This window comes from Lepus europaeus, chromosome 1 (assembly GCF_033115175.1).
Source record: "Lepus europaeus isolate LE1 chromosome 1, mLepTim1.pri, whole genome shotgun sequence".
Lineage (NCBI taxonomy): Eukaryota > Metazoa > Chordata > Mammalia > Lagomorpha > Leporidae > Lepus > Lepus europaeus.
This window is the reverse complement of record NC_084827.1, coordinates 28,231,313-28,248,586: the sequence shown is the minus strand read 5'-3', so window position 1 is coordinate 28,248,586 and position 17,274 is coordinate 28,231,313. Positions and strand designations below refer to the sequence as shown.

General features: G+C 38.4%; 1 protein-coding gene across 3 annotated transcripts in view; it reads left to right on the top strand.

The window, feature by feature from the left end:
• KCND2 (potassium voltage-gated channel subfamily D member 2) overlaps positions 1 to 17,274 on the top strand; it is a 521,688-nt gene that overhangs the window by 435,371 nt on the left and 69,043 nt on the right. The gene's annotated exons all lie outside the window — the stretch shown is intronic.

The following is a 17,274-nucleotide window of genomic DNA, read 5'->3' as shown; positions in this document are numbered from 1 at the left end:
ACAGTACCTTAAGAGAATGTACCAAACCAAGATATGCCACATCAGCTTAAGGATTATTTTGAGTTAAAGGCACTTAAAGAAGATGGAAAAAAAAATCATGACACACTCCTTTGTCTTTCTGAAAGCAAGAGATAAAGCCTACAAAAAGCTGTCCCCCATATACCAGAAAGAAAGTATATTTTCATCAGAAAGGGCAAGAAGTTAAGACCCAGGCAATTCTGTTCAGATAGACCATTTTAAAATAATTCTTACCTTCCTTTAAATGTAAATGTAATTTTCCAGTTACCTACCTTTGTTCTATGTTTTTAATTGGTACACAGTTCACTATGTTACTTATTTATATTAAAAATTCAGATGCTTCTTAAATTTAAGATATACAAATTTCATGTATTTCATATATACAGATTTAGGAACATAGTGATACTTCCCACCCTACCCTTCCTCCTCCTCTCTTTTAACTTTTACAGTGATCTACTTTCAGTTTACTTTACTCATAAGATTAACCCTACACTAAGTAAGAGTTCAACAAATAAAAAACATTGTTCCTCAACAGAGCTATAAACAAACAATGAACCTTGGGGCTCAGCGGGTTAATGCCCTGGCCTGAAGTGCCGGCATCCCATATGGGTGCCGGTTCTAGTCCCTGCTGTTCCTCTTCGATCTGGCTTCTCTGCTATGGCCTGGGAAAGTGGTAGAAGATGGCCAAAGTCCTTGGGCCCCTGTACCCAAGTGGGAGACCCGGAGGAAGCTCCTGGCTCCTGGCTTCAGATTGGCACAGCTCCGGCCATTGCAACCAATTGAAGGGTGAACCATCAGATGGAAGACCCCTCTCTCTGCTTCTCCTCTCTGTGTAACTCCGACTTTCAAATAAATAAATAAATCTTTAAAAAAAAATAAACAATCTCAAAAATGTCAATTTCACTCCTATACATTTTGGAACTCTATTAGTTTCACCTTTTATTAAAGCATTTTGGTTTTAACATTTCTTTGGATTTTCATTTCTTTATTGAGACTCCCATGTAATGAAAAACTGATAAATAAGTTTTTTTTCTCCTGCTGATCTGCTTTAGGTCTCTTTAGTTTTTAGGTCCACCTGAAAACTCCTAAGGGTAGAGGTAAAATTTCCCCTCCCCTACAGTATTCATTCTTGCATTACTACACAGTATTTTCCATACAGAGGGTTGTATGTACCCCATAGGTTCTTTTCTAAAATTTCATTGACTAAGCATTACAATCTTAATTGCTGTAAGCATTTAGAATAGCATTACATTTAATCAAGTAAAAGTCTCATTATAACAATTATTTTTATTACCGAAAAGTTCTGTATAACTAGGTCATATCCATATCCCATCATCTCTCCCAAATCAATCATGCTTCAGTGATAGTTACCTTCCATTCTTTATGATACGATTCAACACAATGGATTTCTCTATTACACATCTCTGTAATATCCACATTTGACAAAGAAAAAGATGCATGCTACTCTTAGTGTGTAAGGGGAGGCCAAGGGAGCTTGCATATCACCTAGAAATAGGTATTACTCATTTTTTGTTACCAAATGAGGATGGAATTATCCTTCAAATTCTCCTCACCCTTTTCATTTCCGGTAACTCAATCACCTGAAGAAAATGCACTTTATGCACCAAACCATCCATTAAAACAACAACTCTAACCACACAGACAGGGGGACACGACATGGGGAGGGGCTCGTTCTCAGGTATTTTAATTGCAGGTCAAAAACCTGCCCATATGATTTGTGCCCAGAGACTTTTCAGGAGAGCCAGGGCCATAGATGATGGAGAAATGATGGAAATTCATTTGGAGCATCAAACGGGAAGAAACAGAAAATAGCCTTTGATACGCCGCAATTCAGTGGATTCTAATAGTGGAGGGTTGAAATGTAGAGTTTTTAAAAGTGGACAATTCCTGTTCCTACATCTATTTGTAAAGAAAACCATAATGTCTTTAAATCACTCATATAAAGGGATGACCTTTTTGCAGTGTAGCCCCTTGCTGTAGTATCTGGAGTACTTATGTTCAAATCAGCGCATCAACTCGGAGGGTAATTTTTAAAAGATCTTTTTGTCTATCTTTTTAACCCTAGCCTTCTAAAAACAAACAAACAAAACAACAACTCTAAAGAAGGGTTCAAAACCAAAGAAGGGGTAGCATAAAGATCTGTAACCCTGATCAGAATTTCTGATACCTGCTCATTTTCTTCCATATCCTCCAAATTCTCCTAACTTGCTAACTGACTGCCAGCACAATGACATATATGTCTGAATGCTTTCAGGCCAAGAAGAAGTTTTAACAAAATCCCACCCTTATCTTTTTATCAGGTACCTAATGAGGAATCTAACTAGAACTATTTTAATGGTAATCAGGAATCTTGTGAAGTTCTCCAAACCTTTCCTCCATTCTGATAGGACAGCTTCCTCTTAGACCAATTCTAATAATATGACTTGGGAGGGTTAATGTGCAACAAGTGATTGCACTTGATGGGGTTGAAGGAATGTCTTCCTATTCAAATTTCTTCATGCTCTAAGTACATGTGTTAGAGAAACATGCATTGCTTTTCTTTCTACCCAAATCCACTCCCTTTCCTCATCAGTTAACCAAATTGACAAAAAGGAGAGATTGCAAATGAAATCATTTTATGATCAAATTTTAATGATCAGTAACTTGAAAAAACTATAATAATGCAGTGATTTTTATGCCTTCCTACTTGGTCTTCATATTTTCATTTTATAAAATAAAGATATAACTTAAAAGATGACAATTTGAGTCTCCAATTTTTTCAAGATTTTGTCAATGTAGGATAAATGAAATTTCAATAACAATTTATAACATTTACTTTAATTACATGAGCAAAACAAATTAGATATAAAATGGAATATATAAGGAAAAAACTTCTTTACCCCTACCATTCTATTTACTTTCATCTCCCTGAAGTGGGCAATGCCAACCTATTTGTATTTATATTTCCCCATCCTTCTCTGTGCTCATTAAAATGTGTGGACTACATTTATAGGACTACAAGTATATGATTATTTTCTATAACGTGACATGTATTTCTTACCTGCTACTATGTCACAGATAAAATTCCAAACTAATATGTTTAACAAGAGCAGGCGTGATGAGAACACACACTTTGCAAGCTCCTCTCCTAACCTTCAGGGGTAGCTTCCTGTCTTTCAAGTCAGCAATTACTTTCCTCATCATTATTAACACTTCATTGCACTTGTGCTCAGTGATCCAATTCTAGTTCTAGGGTATTTGCATAGGAGAACAGAAGTCTAAGCATGTGAGTTAATGTCTCCACGGCTTTTAATGATCTAGTGTGGCGACCTTCCTTCCAGGACCAAATCACCTTTCCAATACAAACACCTGTGTGATACTTCAAAGCTTTGATGGTGAATGTTAGGAAATTCCTATTTTGGAGTTGGTGTTTCGGTTTTGGTTGGGTGCTTGCTTGGTTGGTTTCATAGCCTTCTCACTATCATGAATAGCTTTTGCTTTAGGACCAACTACTTTGCTTATTTTATACATTTTCTGCCTTGATTAAAATACTTTATAAAGAACTGTCAATAGCCTGGAAAAGATCCAAATTTGTGTCCTTATATTCTGAATGCAATGCACTGCTATTCTTGAAGTACAATTTGTAGAATTATTCATTTACTAAAAAGGAAAGAAAGAGGAAAGGAAGATAAGTTAAAGGAAAATGACAGATCAAAATCACAAGTTATACACATATATATTTATCATCAGTATTTAAAAGATAGTGACTATCTGATTAGCACTGGTCAAGAGGAGAGCTGCCAGTATTTTCAAAGTTTCTTGTCACTGTTGGTTTCAAGGACAAGTGCAATCATAAGGACATGACACAATGACAGATTTTATTGGTAAGCAAACAGAATTCATTAAACCTGTGGTTTTCTTCCATCCCTAGAACTTTGATTCCATGTTTTATCTGTGACTTTCCAGATGTCATGGTTATCACAATAGTGATGCAGTGATTATTCTAAGCCAGAGAGATCTGTCAGAGAATCTTTGGAGATAGGTAGATTCTTCCATAATATTGAAAGCAAACAGGAAAATATTTAACAAGTTAACTTATGAATCCCCGACCTCATTCTGTGAAAAAAAAAATGCATGACTATCTTCAGAGATATTGATTATATTTAGTTTTTTTCTTTCTTACTGCTTTTTAGCTAAAAATATCTATAATGTCATGGTTTAGAGATCCAAAATACTGATAGTCTCTCCAGAATAGTTGAGTTTTGTGTCAATGGCAGTAATACTAATTACTTTTTGCCACTTAGGTCATAATGCAAACTAGTGGCTATTTAAGGGATGATGGAGTAGAAGGAAAAACTTTTTGTATATCATAATAAAAAATCACTGAGTAATTGCTGCAAAATCTTGTTTTGTTTATGAGTTGTTAGTTGATTAGTTGACAATTGCATGCATCTTTCTATATTCTTACATTTCAAAACACACCAGATATTTAAGCTGGATGTGATGCATTTACCTCACTCCTACACAATACCCAAGCTTAATGTTTTTCTGCATAAAACTTCATTTGATACATCGTGCACTTTTCACTGTGTCGAATTGAATTCATTCCTCGAGAACTCATTTCACTGAGTTGCCATGCCTATGAAGCACAAGAACAGATTCAAATCTTTTTTCCTTGCAAATTTTGTCAACAGCTTTTATTCCTTCAAGGTATAAAGGAAAGGTGTTGTGTATGCCTGTGGACTTGCTAGCAATAAAGCCAACATAAAATTAGTTAAGGAGGAAAAGGGGGAATTGGGAGGTTTTCAGTGCTGCTTTTACTAATCTAACGGAAATTGCTGGAGTCATTTACTTTCCATTCTCTTTATGATAATTGACTCTCACAACCCATCTCTTTTTCTTCAAATAGTTTTGCAATGATCAGACTAGATTGGATCTCTGTATGGTTGTTTCTGTTTATTGCAAGCACAATTATTCAAATAACAAATGGGCAAATCATCCATAAGCATGCACATCCTGTCAAGTTTAAATCTGTACTTTCTCCATTCATAATTACAGATAATATTTCAAGTAGGGTCCACATTTTTACAAATAATGTTCAACTTTATGTTCTTAATTAGGCCAGTAAAAATTTCAAATCAATCAGAAAATAATACTGGAGGAGAGGACATAATGCTTAAGAAAACTATCTTTAAGTCTCAGCAAATTTGAAGGATTTTATTGTATGATATCAAGCATGTTTGACAGTTATTTTCATGTGAGTGCGTCATGCAAGCCTTATATCACATCACAAAATATACTTAATCTTGGATCAACCCAGTAAATTTTCAGGAATGCTTCTAAGTATACATTTTGGGGAGAGCAAGGAGAGATATTCATAATCTAAATATTGTTACCCATGGTATTGAATATCAGGAGTGAACAGAAAGACCACAATCAGTGAGGAGTAAAAGCAAATCCCTAACTCATAGGAAGAAGGCTTGTAGTTTGAATACCCACTAATGTGTCAGGCACACAGCCAGTTTCTCAAAACACTCATGTAAAAGATAATTATTTTACTTAAGGAATGCATACTCCAACAAAGAGAAAAAATGCAATTCTGATAAAAACAGAGTCATAGAATGTAAATGATACTTAGGTCACCCTTGGGAGCTTCGGATTGCAAGATTGCTTTCCTATTTGCTCCAGTAGACACCAGCTTAACAGGTAAGATTGTTCCCATTTTCCTGTTCCATGTCCCAATTGTGAAACCCACACAGGGTCTTGCAGCAGCATCCCTTGTGCCTGCCATCTGGACCCAGCCCAAAGTTTGCTAAGCTAAGTCAACACAGTTATCCTGACTTCTAACCACTGACTCCCTCCACTGAAACCACAAACTCCATTAGAGGATAATGCTTCAATCTGCCTCTTTTCACTTGCCAGCCAGATGGTGTTCTCTAGTAATTTAAAGGAAAAAAATCATTAAAACACACAAACAAGCAAAACCTTCAATATTTAGGAAACTAAGAACAGGGAAATTGAGGGGCAATTTTTAAAATTTATATTTATTTGTTTTGTTTATTTGAAAGGTTGAGTGACAGAGGGAGAGAGATCTCTTGCATCTGCTGGCACACTTCCAAAATGACAACAGCCGCCAAGGCTGAACCAGGAACTACGTATAGGTCTCCCACTTTTGTGGCAGAAACCAACAGCTTGAACCACCATCTGCTGTATCCCACGTGCATTAGCAGGAAGCTGCATTGGAAGCAGAGCAGCCAGGACTAGAACCTGAAATTTGGAGATCCCATGTCGGGGCTTAACCTGCTGCACCACCATGCCTGCTCCTGGATGGAAAATTATTTCAATAGTTCTGAATCCTTTAGTTCCTTCTCTTCAGCTAGACAAAGGGAAAGAAAGAACTGAGGAAAACATGAGAAAAGAGGAAGAAAGGCACAGAGACAAAGAATATATGTCTCAAATTGAACTTCAATCAATAGTCTACTGCTTGGGTTTAGAGTAGCAGACTAATTTGAAGCTTTCTATAACAAGTTTATAGGCTTTGATTTTTTATTTGAAAGGAAGAGTAACAGAGAGAACAACAGAGAGAAAGATCTTCCATCCTCTGGTTCACTCCCCAAATGGCAACAACAGCCAAATCTGAGTCAATCAAAAGCCAGGGGCCAGGAGATTCCTCCAGCTCTCCCACATGGGTGCAGGGGCCCTATGACCTGAGTCCTCTTCTGCTACTTTCCCAAGCAAATTAACAGGGAGCTAGACAGCAAGTGGAGCATCCGGGACTTGAACTGGCATCCATATGGGATGCCTGCACCACAGGCAGTGACTTTACCCACTATGCCACAGTACCAGCCCCTGATTTCAAATTTTAAATGAGGTAAACAAAACCTAGTATGGATGCTAGTTGAAATTATGTGGTCTGGGTAGTTTTGTGGCACAGTGAATTAGGCTGCTATTCCAGAAAAGTGCCTCCCACATTGGAGTTCCTGGGTTCAAATCCCACCTCCACTTCCAATCCTGCTTCCTGCTAATGTACACTCTGGGAAGCAGCAGATGATGGCTCAAGTGCTTGCATCCTGCCTCCCACACAGGAGACCCAGCTTGTATTCCAGGCTCTCAGCTTCATCCTGGCCCAACCCCAGCAGTGAGGAACATTTGAGGAGTGAACCAGTAGATTCTCTTTCTCTCTGCCTGTCAAACAGTTGAATAAACTTTAAAAAAAAAAAAAAGATGTCTGGTTTATTTACAGAGACTCAACTTTAGGGAACAATTAAGATTCCTAGTAAAAGCTGTGTACTTTTTCAGAAAACTGCAGGATACTTACAAATACATCCAGCTTCAACATGGTCCCCGATTCCTTGCAGCCATGCATGGACCCAGGTTGGGCTAGCATGTTCTACCATATTTGCACCTCTGATTCATTATATACAGGAAAAATATGAACTCCATTGTACAGGCACAATGTATACAATCTAAGCAGCAGCATACTGGATCAGATCAATACTTGTGTGTAATAAAAATCCAAGAAACATCACAATGGGTGTGATTCATGATCCTCCAGCACCATATTCATTATCTGGGATCAGGCTTAGGAAATACTGGAGAGCATGAGAAATACCTCCATGATTCTCTTTTTATCTAAAAATTTCAGTTCTTAAAAAAATATATCTGACCTTCTCCTAGTAATCCAGTTTCTGTCTCTGCTCAGCAGACATGAATATGCCCAACCTTGTTTCTTTATTGAATTTGAGAAAAAGGAAGTAGACAGAAGGGGAATAAAAAGACAGCAGGGCCAAACCTGTCATTGTGCTGAGCTTCTCTCACAAGAAGCACAAATCCTTTTCCAGGTATGAGAAGGTAAAGACAGCATGCAAATACATAAATAAGTAGAAGGGGGAGGGAGTGTGGTGTTTGGGATGGGGAGTGGGGCCCAGCACTGTCGCATAGAGAATTAAGCCACTGCCTACAGTGCTGGCATCCCATATAGGTGCCAGTTCGAGTCCCAGCTGCTCTACTTCTGATCAGCTTTCTGATAATGTGCCTGGGAAAGCAATGGAAGATGTCTCAACTGTTTGAGTACCTGCACCCACATGGGAGATCCAGAAGCTCCTGGCTCCTGCTTTCAAGCATGGCCCAGCCCTGGCTGTTGCTGCCATTTGGTGAGTGAACCAGAGGATGGAAGACCTCTCTCCCTGTCTCTCCCTCTCTGTAACTTGGCTTTTCAAAGAAATAACGTAAATTTAAAAAAAATAAAATAAAATAAAGACAGCATTCAACACCAAATTCAACTCATTATATTGACAGGTCCAAGTAGAAGCAGAAAGGAAGAGTACATTAAATATCCCATTAACTAAAATGTTTATTACTATACATGAGTTGTTCAGAAGAAACATACATTATAATATGTGAATCTTGTAACTCCCAAATAAAATCAGAATTCACTGAAGTACTCTCCATTAATGGCTTACTAGAGGAAAAAATTAAGAGTAAATTTTTCATGAGACAAGGTTGTGCATTTAGCCAATGTGCTGTATTATCAAAATGAATGGATTTTCTTCCTTGAAATTTTTCACACATCAGTAGTAACATAAAGTTCAGTAATTATCTTCCAACTTCTGTCTAACACTGTGTGATGCAGTAATTCTTCTATGTCAAGATGTAAAGCATGTTGGAATTGAACAAAATTAAAACACATTTCACATAGGTCATGAGATGAGAATATCTTTTTTACCCAAGTGAAAAGCAGAGGAGAGGAGGAAAAAGAAGAGCAAGGATTCCCTAAGAAATGAAAGTTGTTATAACAGAGCTTTGAAATAATTATCCCTATGTTAAAAATGCCACAAAAAAAAATGTCCTTTTAGAAAAAAAAAGTTAAATGTTTCTTAACATGAAACAATCAAGGTGGCTGGTTGGATAGTAAAAAATTACATTGCATCAGTTTCGGGATATTAGTTGAAATCTAATAAAGTTTTAATAGAAATACATTTAATGACGTTAACTTACTGCTGAATGAATAGGACTCGGCAGGATTTGATAGTATATGACTCGAGAAAAGATTATTAAAAGGACATATAATGCACTTTTATAAAAGATATTTGCAGGAAACCATTAGAAGATACAGAAAATCAATAATGCTCTAGTGCCAATTTCAGCAACATTAAAATTATAGTGCCCATTGTTATTTATGATGATGGAGCTACCAAATCATTTCATTTTTATCTTTCACTACATTGGCATTTTTTCTTTGTTATCTAGGACTCATTGCAAAATTTGATCCGTTCCTTCTAAGAGTGTTTTACAGATGATCCTGTTTCTAAACAGCTCTTCTCAGGGAAGAACTTTATGTCTATTCTTTCCTCTTCAGTGTGCAAATAGATTGGTAATGCTCTATCCCTCCATGGCAGCATTGTAATAACAGTAAAATAATAGACATGCATAATGGATCTTAGGGAGTGAGAATTTGGCCTAGCCATTAAGATGCCTGCATCTCCCACTGGAATACCTGGGTTTGATATTCAGCTCCAGTTTCCTTCCCCATTCCTGCTAATGCAGACCCTGAGAGGCACCAGTAATCTCCCAAGTGGGAGATCTGGATTGCATTCCTTGCTACTGGTTCTAGCCACAGCCCAACCCCAGCTCTGGCTAGCATATAAGTAAGCTAAAGGGGCCAGTGCTGTGGGATAGCAGATAAAGCCTCCGCCTACAGCAGTGCCCACATCCCATATGGACACCGATTCTAGTCCCAGCTGCTCCACTTATGATCCAGCTCCCTGCTACTGTGCCTGGAAAAGCAGCAGTAGGTGACTCAAATTTTTGGGCCCCTGTACCTATAAAGGAGACCTAGAAGAAGCTCCTGAGTCCTAGCTTTCAACTGCTCCAGCTCCAACCATTGCAGCCATTTGAGGAGTGAACCAGTGGATGGAAGATCGCTGTCTCTCTAGCTCTTTCAAGTAAATAAATAAATCCTTTTTTAAAAAAGAAGTGAGCTAGGGAATCAGATTTCTTTTTCTCTGTCTCTCCCCCCCCCCCCATTATTTATATCTTTGTCTTTCAGTCTTTGTCTCCCTTTTGTCATCTCATGGCCTCTCAAAGTGAATCTTAGTAGAATCATTTAACTAGGATTTAAGAAATAAAGTTACTGAGAATTCCTAGAGGAAAAAAGAGCAATGGTGATCCAGCCTCATTATCTCACCAGATTAGTACAGTTATATGTAAGGTAAAAATAGTTTACTTTGCATTTATGGCATTCTCCAGGATTACCTAATAATAATAATGGAAATATAAATTTCATTTATGTGGCTTCTAAAGTAACCAATAGATTTTTAAGCTGCTAGACTATAATTTAATTCCTATAAATTGATAGAATTAAAATAGAAAATTACAGATGGAGAAATATTGTTTCCACTGCTTGTTGACTTGGTGTTCTGCATAGAAGCACACAGAAGCTACTTGACTATGTGTCTCAGTTAACAGTCTTTGCCATAGGAGGAGACACAAACAGACCACAGTGGAATCCTACCTACAATTGCTATCTCCAGCTTGAAAATGAAAGGAAAAAACTATGACCATTTCCAAGCTCTAAGCTTTTTAGTTGTAGAACAGAGAAATAGCAATTGCCAGAGGCTAAGCTTCTCACTGGTGGCTTCTAGAAATTGTGAAGTCAGTGGCAGTGATTAGAAGCTGGGATGGGGCCAGCGCTGTGGCATAGGTTACACCTCCACCTGCAGTGTCAGCTTCCTATATGGGCTCCAGTTCAAGTCCAAGCTGCTCCATTTCCAATCCAGCTCCCTGCTAATGCACCTGGGAAGGCATGGGAAGATTTGCCCAAGTCCTTGGGCCCCTGCACCCACATGAGAGACCTGGAAGAAGCTCCAGGACCCTGGCTTTGGCCTGGCCCAGCCCTGGCCATTGTAGCCATTTGAGGGAGTGAATCAATCTCTCCTTCTCTCTGTATCTGTCTTTCAAATAAATAAATCTGACCCAAAAAAAAGGCAGCATATACGTTTTCCTGTATGACCATAGTCCTTTTGAATTCATAAAGCCATTAACATAGGACTTAACCAAAAAAATTTTGCAACTTACTCTTTCATCCAGACCAGTGTATCATTTTTCATAGTCCTATATGGTTTTAATTTTCCAGGTCAATTCTGAGAGCTAAATATAAAGAGGTGAAATATGTGCTAATCCTTAGTATCCATTATTATCTTCATTGATGGGGTTGGTTTTTTCTTCATTTATTGTTTCTTAGATAATGTTAGTTCAGACATTGAAGACTTCCCAAAGATGAAAAAGAGGCAAGTTTTAAATATTTCACAAACTTGTGGGCTTGTTGCAAAGTAGATTCCCACCCCTACCACTGTCAAAAGCTCCCATCAGCCTCCGGGAGAGTCTGATTTATGCCCTTAGTGAAATCAGAAATGCTCCCATTCTTCCTTTAAATTTCCTGTGGTACAGATTTCTTTTTTTTTTAATTAATTAATTTTCTATGCCATTTCCAATTTAACACCAGTTTTTTTTTTCATTTCCAATTATCTTTATATACAGAAGATCAATTCAGTATATAATTAGTAAAGATTTCATCAGTTTGTACCCACACAGAAACACAGAGTGTAGAAATACTGTTTCAGTACTAGTTATAGCATCACTGCACATTAGACAACACATTAAGGACAGATCCCACATGGGATGTAAGTACACAGTGACTCCTGTTGCTGACTTAACAATTTGACACTCTTGTTTATGGCGTCAGTAATCTCCCTAAGCTCTAGTCATGAGTTGCCAAGGCTATGGAAGCCTTTAGAGTTTGCTGACTTTGATCTTATTCCGATAGGGTCATAGTCAAAGTGGAAGTTCTCTCCTCCCTTCAGAGAAAGGTACCTTCTTCTTTGATGGCCCTGTTCTTTCCACTGGGATCTCATTCGCAGAGATCTTTCATTTAGGTCTTCTTTTTTTTTCTTTTTCATGGTATCTTGTCTTTCCATGCCTACAATACTCTCATGGGCTCTTCAGCCAGATCCAAATGCCTTAAGGGCTGATTCTGAGGCCAGACTGCTATTTAGGACATCTGCCATTCTATGAGTCTGCTGTGTATCCCACTTCCCATGTTGGATCCTTCTCTTCCTTAGGGATCTGTCCCTAATGTGTCATCTAAAGCGAAGTGATGCTATAACTAGTACTGAAACAGTATTTTTATAGTTTGCGTTTCTGTGTGGGCACAAACTGATGAGGTCTTTACTAATTACATACTGAAGTGATCTTCTTTATATAAAGAGAATTGGAAATGAAAAAAAACAACCTGGTGTTAAAATGGAAATGGCATAGAAAATTAATTAATTTGAAAAAAAATTATGTAGGATCTCTGTCTTTAATGTGCTGTACATTGCTATTTAATGCTATAATTAGTAATCCAATGTAGTTTTTTCACTTTATGTTGCTATATGGGCAAAATGTTGAAATCTTTACCTAATATATCCTGTGGTACACATTTCTAAACATGATGGTACCTCATTGCTATCTCTAAAGTGACTGAGATCCCTGAGTCCATCTATAATTATATTTGTATATACTTTCATTACACCATCCTCATGCTGCAAACCGCTCACGTTTGTGTACATGAATTTGTTTATTTTTCATGATATAGAAATAGTTTCCTTTTGGATTTGTTTACCAAGTGTTCCAGGCAGGAAATTGTTCATAAATGCCAAGGCTGACCTGTCAGAGGTCCAGGCACAGGAACCACTCAGTGAGTTTCTTACAGTAAGTAAGCAAGTCAACTCAGTGGACAACAGTAACTAAGGCAGTTCCTATGGAATTGGTAAATGGGAATTTAAGATGTCAGGGGCTATGTATTTAAGTGATGATACTTTGCAAGTGCAACATGGGAGGCCATCCAACCTTGGGCAGTCTCCATCTTCCTCTGCCCCTGCCACACTTAGGAGATTCCTGTATATAACAGGTCCTAACACTCTATAGGATTTCAACATCTGTGTCCATGTCCCATTCAACAACTAAAATTCATTGATTTCTTCTATGCCAATAACTGTTCTCCAACTCGCTGACCTTGCCTCAAAATGAAACTTATTGTTACTTGAAAATACGCCCTCTCATGTCTAAAATTACATGACACGATTTCTGATCAAAACCATTTTCCTCTGTAAATGCCTGCCTTGGACTCATTACATTTTCCAATGCCTTGTCTTACAACTTTACACTCAAATTGTCATTTCCATCAAAGCTTCATTTTTATTCCCACCCAGTTTATATCCACTGTTATCCACCATTTGTACCACAATCTTGCTAGCATTTCCTTCCCTTTAATCCATCCATTGCACTTACAACTAAACAACCAACACCATTCTGACATACAATTATGCATTTCAGTTCCAGGAAACATGGATTAAAAAAAAAATCACACATCTGTCATCTCATAGATTCAGCTAATTCTTTCTCATATCTCAAAGCATATGCTCTAAAGCCTTCTCACCATTTTAAACATTGATTGATAAGGCAGAGCAATAGGAAGGGAGGGAGGGAGTTCTTCCATCCACTGGTTCACTCCTTCAAATGCCTGCAACAGCCAGAACGAAGCCAAGAACAAAGCCAGGAGCCAAGAACTCCATCTGGGTCTCCCATGAGGTGACAGGAACCAAAGTACTTGAGTCATCATATGCTGCCTCCCAAGAGCTTTAACAGGAACCCAGATTGGAAGCAGAGGAGCTGGGACTGAATTCCAGGCATTCTGATATGGGATGCAGGCATCCAAAGCAGCATCTTGACCCACTTACTGCCTCCATTCCTCCATCTACAAATGTATCTGTATCCAAATCTCTCATCTCTCATCTTCCCGTCTTCAATGAGCAGGCCCATGTCTTATTCAAAGGTAATTTCCCTGTTAGAGTTGCATCTTCCTACTTCCCTGACAACTCACTTTACTGATCATCCCTTCTTTCTACAGCTACTTATCAATAGCTAGAACTGGGCCACTCTGAGGATAAGATGCCAGAACTCCATGAGAGTCTCCCACAAAGGTGATAGGGAACTAGGTACTAGAGTTACCACCTGCCTCCCAGTTTGCTACTTAGTAAGAAGCTGGATCAGAAGCAGAACAGCCAGGACTCAAACTAAGTATTCTGATGTGCAATGTGGGCATCCCAAGAGGCAACTTAACTAGGCATTAAATGTCCTCCTCTTTCTTGACATAGAAAACTTTCATAAAGGAAAAGTGGACTCCCTCATGAAAGGAAAAATTTCTTCTTACCATTCATCCACTCAGAATTTTAAATTCTACTCTAGAAGCTAAGTTGACTGCAATTATCAGTGTACTCCTTGTTGTTCTATCCAATGGATACAGTTCACATATAATGGTGACACTTCCAGAGAAATTACAGCTGTTAACCAGTCCTGCCTGAAGAACTGCCACTGTGGCTTTCGTAACAAAATTCTCTTCTACATGTTCTGCTCTAATCCATCTGAAGTAGACGGCATGGTTAACTATCTCTCTACAGTAGTATTGCAGTGGTTCATTTTCAGCCACGTTTCCCTAATTTTGACATTATGCCTGGCTGGTACCATTTATCATTATGCTTCTCCAGTTACTACATATAGTCAGTGAATCAGATCTGTCTGTAGATTTGTCCTTTTCTGGGGCACATCCTCTCAAAATCTCTATATTGAATCTCTAACCCCCAGAATTTCAAAATGTGACTGCATTTGGAGATAGGGCCTTTAGAGGAGATGATTAACTTAAAGACACTTAAGGTTTAAAGACACTTAAGGTGAGCCCTAAATCAAGCCAGCTAGTTTTCTTATAGAAAACAAAAACATATAAAGGGCATGTCTATGCAAAGAAATACTATGTAAGGACACAGAGGGAAAGTAGCCATCTGCATACCAATGAAGTAATCTAGAGTGCCCAATACCTTGATCTTGGACTTCCAGCCCCTAGGCCTATGAAAAATAGATTTGTTGTTTACTCCTCTTGTCTGTGATATATGGACCTTGACTTAAGATGGTTTGGCCCAGGGTCTGCACTATGGCATAACGGGTTAAGCCATAGCCTGCAGCACCATCATCCCATATGGGCACCCTTTCAAGTCCCAGCTGCTCCACTCGCAGTCCAGCTCCCTGCTGGTGCACCTGGGAAAGCAGTGGACGATGGCCCAAGTGTTTGGGTCCCTGCACCCATGTGGGAGGCCCAGAAGATGATCCTAGTCAATTTTGATTCAGTAGAAACCATGCTTAACATTTTGAATTTGGATCTTTTCCTGGCCTAGTCATAGGGAGTAAGATATTCTGCTATGTTGCTAACAGCAGCAGTTGTAGCTGCCAGTCCTCCCTGTGATGATGCGAGGAAACAGGGGCTCTATAGTGTCCTGTGTGCTAAGTTGTGATATCAGGTAGGTTAAGAGTATTACATGCATGATTCACTTAAAATATTCAACTCACAATGAGTAGATGGAGACATAACCCCATTGTACATCTAGGAGCATCCGGATTTGTTATGGCAACACTCACAAGCCAGCATGAGATATTCCTCTTGAGCTTTAGATCCAGCAATATAATAGTTTTCTAGTAATTATAAGTTGAATTTTTGTAACTTTTCCAAGCCTAATATGCTCAAAATTAAATTCATTTTATTTCCCTCCAAATCTGCTTCTCTCCTTAAATTCTCATACTGATTATAGGCACCTACAGCTCACCAAGTGCCCAAGCCAGAGATCTAGATGTCATTACTGGTACATTCAATTTCTCCACCTCACATTTCTATGTTTATGAAATAATGCCAATGCTATACATCTCAAATCTTCTTCTCCATATCATTATTTTTCATTTAAACATTTCATCAGCCTCTTTATTGGTCTTTTGTCCTGCTCCAATTAATCCTTCACACTGCAGCCAAAATGAGCTTACCAAAATGCAAATCTTCTATCATTCCTTTGCCATAGATCTTCCGGTGGTTCCTCACAACCCACAAAATAAATCCCAGACCCTGAATACGAACTCCAATGCCCTCCATGTCCTAGTGACAGCAACCAAAATAACCTGCCTTTCCCGTCTGCCCTGCAGTCAGTACTGAACCACATGGCGTTTTTAATTCTCCTTTTCCCATGCCTCTGCACAGCCCTCCCTTTTTAATCTAACTCTAGTTTTTCCTTCAAAAGCCAACACAGACAACACTTGTGGAAATCCTTACCTAAGTGACCTGCCACAGGCTAGCCTGAAATAGGTGCCCCTCTAATGAGGGCCAAGAGCACTTGCATGCATATTAGTCCCTTATCACCTTAGTATTGCAATAGACCCTTTGCCTGTGAGTTTAAAGCACCAGATTTATAGTCTTTGAAAAACCGTGTCTTTGTGTCCTGAGGGTCTGGTATGAGTTCAAGAAATGTAAATTGATGAATGAATAAATTAGTGAATGAATCCACGAGTGCAACTTTTAGGCATGTTAAACTGTTATGGAATTCCCTGAGGGGTAAGCCATTAGTAGACATGGCTAGATCCTGCGTCTGAGAATTTTCCAGGGTATTTTCAGATAAACACTCTAACCCCTCCACTATTAAAATTCCCCAGCTTGTATGAAAAATACAGCACATCCTAAAGGTAATTTCTTAGCACATCTTCCTAGTTCTGTGGTTTCATAAATGTCTGCTAGCTTCCTAGTCAATCACAGGTGCCCATAAAGCCAAGGCCTTCTTAGTGCTACTGCAGTTTATGCACATTCCACCAGGGGGTGTGTCAGAGAGGGAAGTTTTCTTTCCTCAAGAAACCAAAATAGTAAAGTACGCCCTTGAATTAAAATTGATTTCAAAATTAATGTGCTTTCAGTGTTTTTCACTTTAGAAATTGTTTTTGATTTTTATGTAAGGTGAGCAAATTTCATGTATTTCATATATGCAGATTTAAGAGCATAGTGATACTTCCCACCCTACCCTCTCTGCCACCCATGCTCCCACTCTACCTATTTTAATTTGTACAACAACACACTTTATCTATTTTATAATCACAAACTTAACTCTCCACTAAGAATTAAACAAGAAGAAAGACCACTGTTCCTCAAGAATAGACAGAATTGTAAACAATCAAATCCCCAAATGATAACTTTGCTCACACACATTCCTTGTTCTTGTACTCTGTGTATTAGTTACCACAAATCAGGGAAAACGTATTTGTCTTTTTGGCACTGGCTTATTTCACTAAGCATAATGGTTTCTAGTTGCATTCATTTTCTTACAAAAGATAGCATTTTACTCATTTTTATGGCCG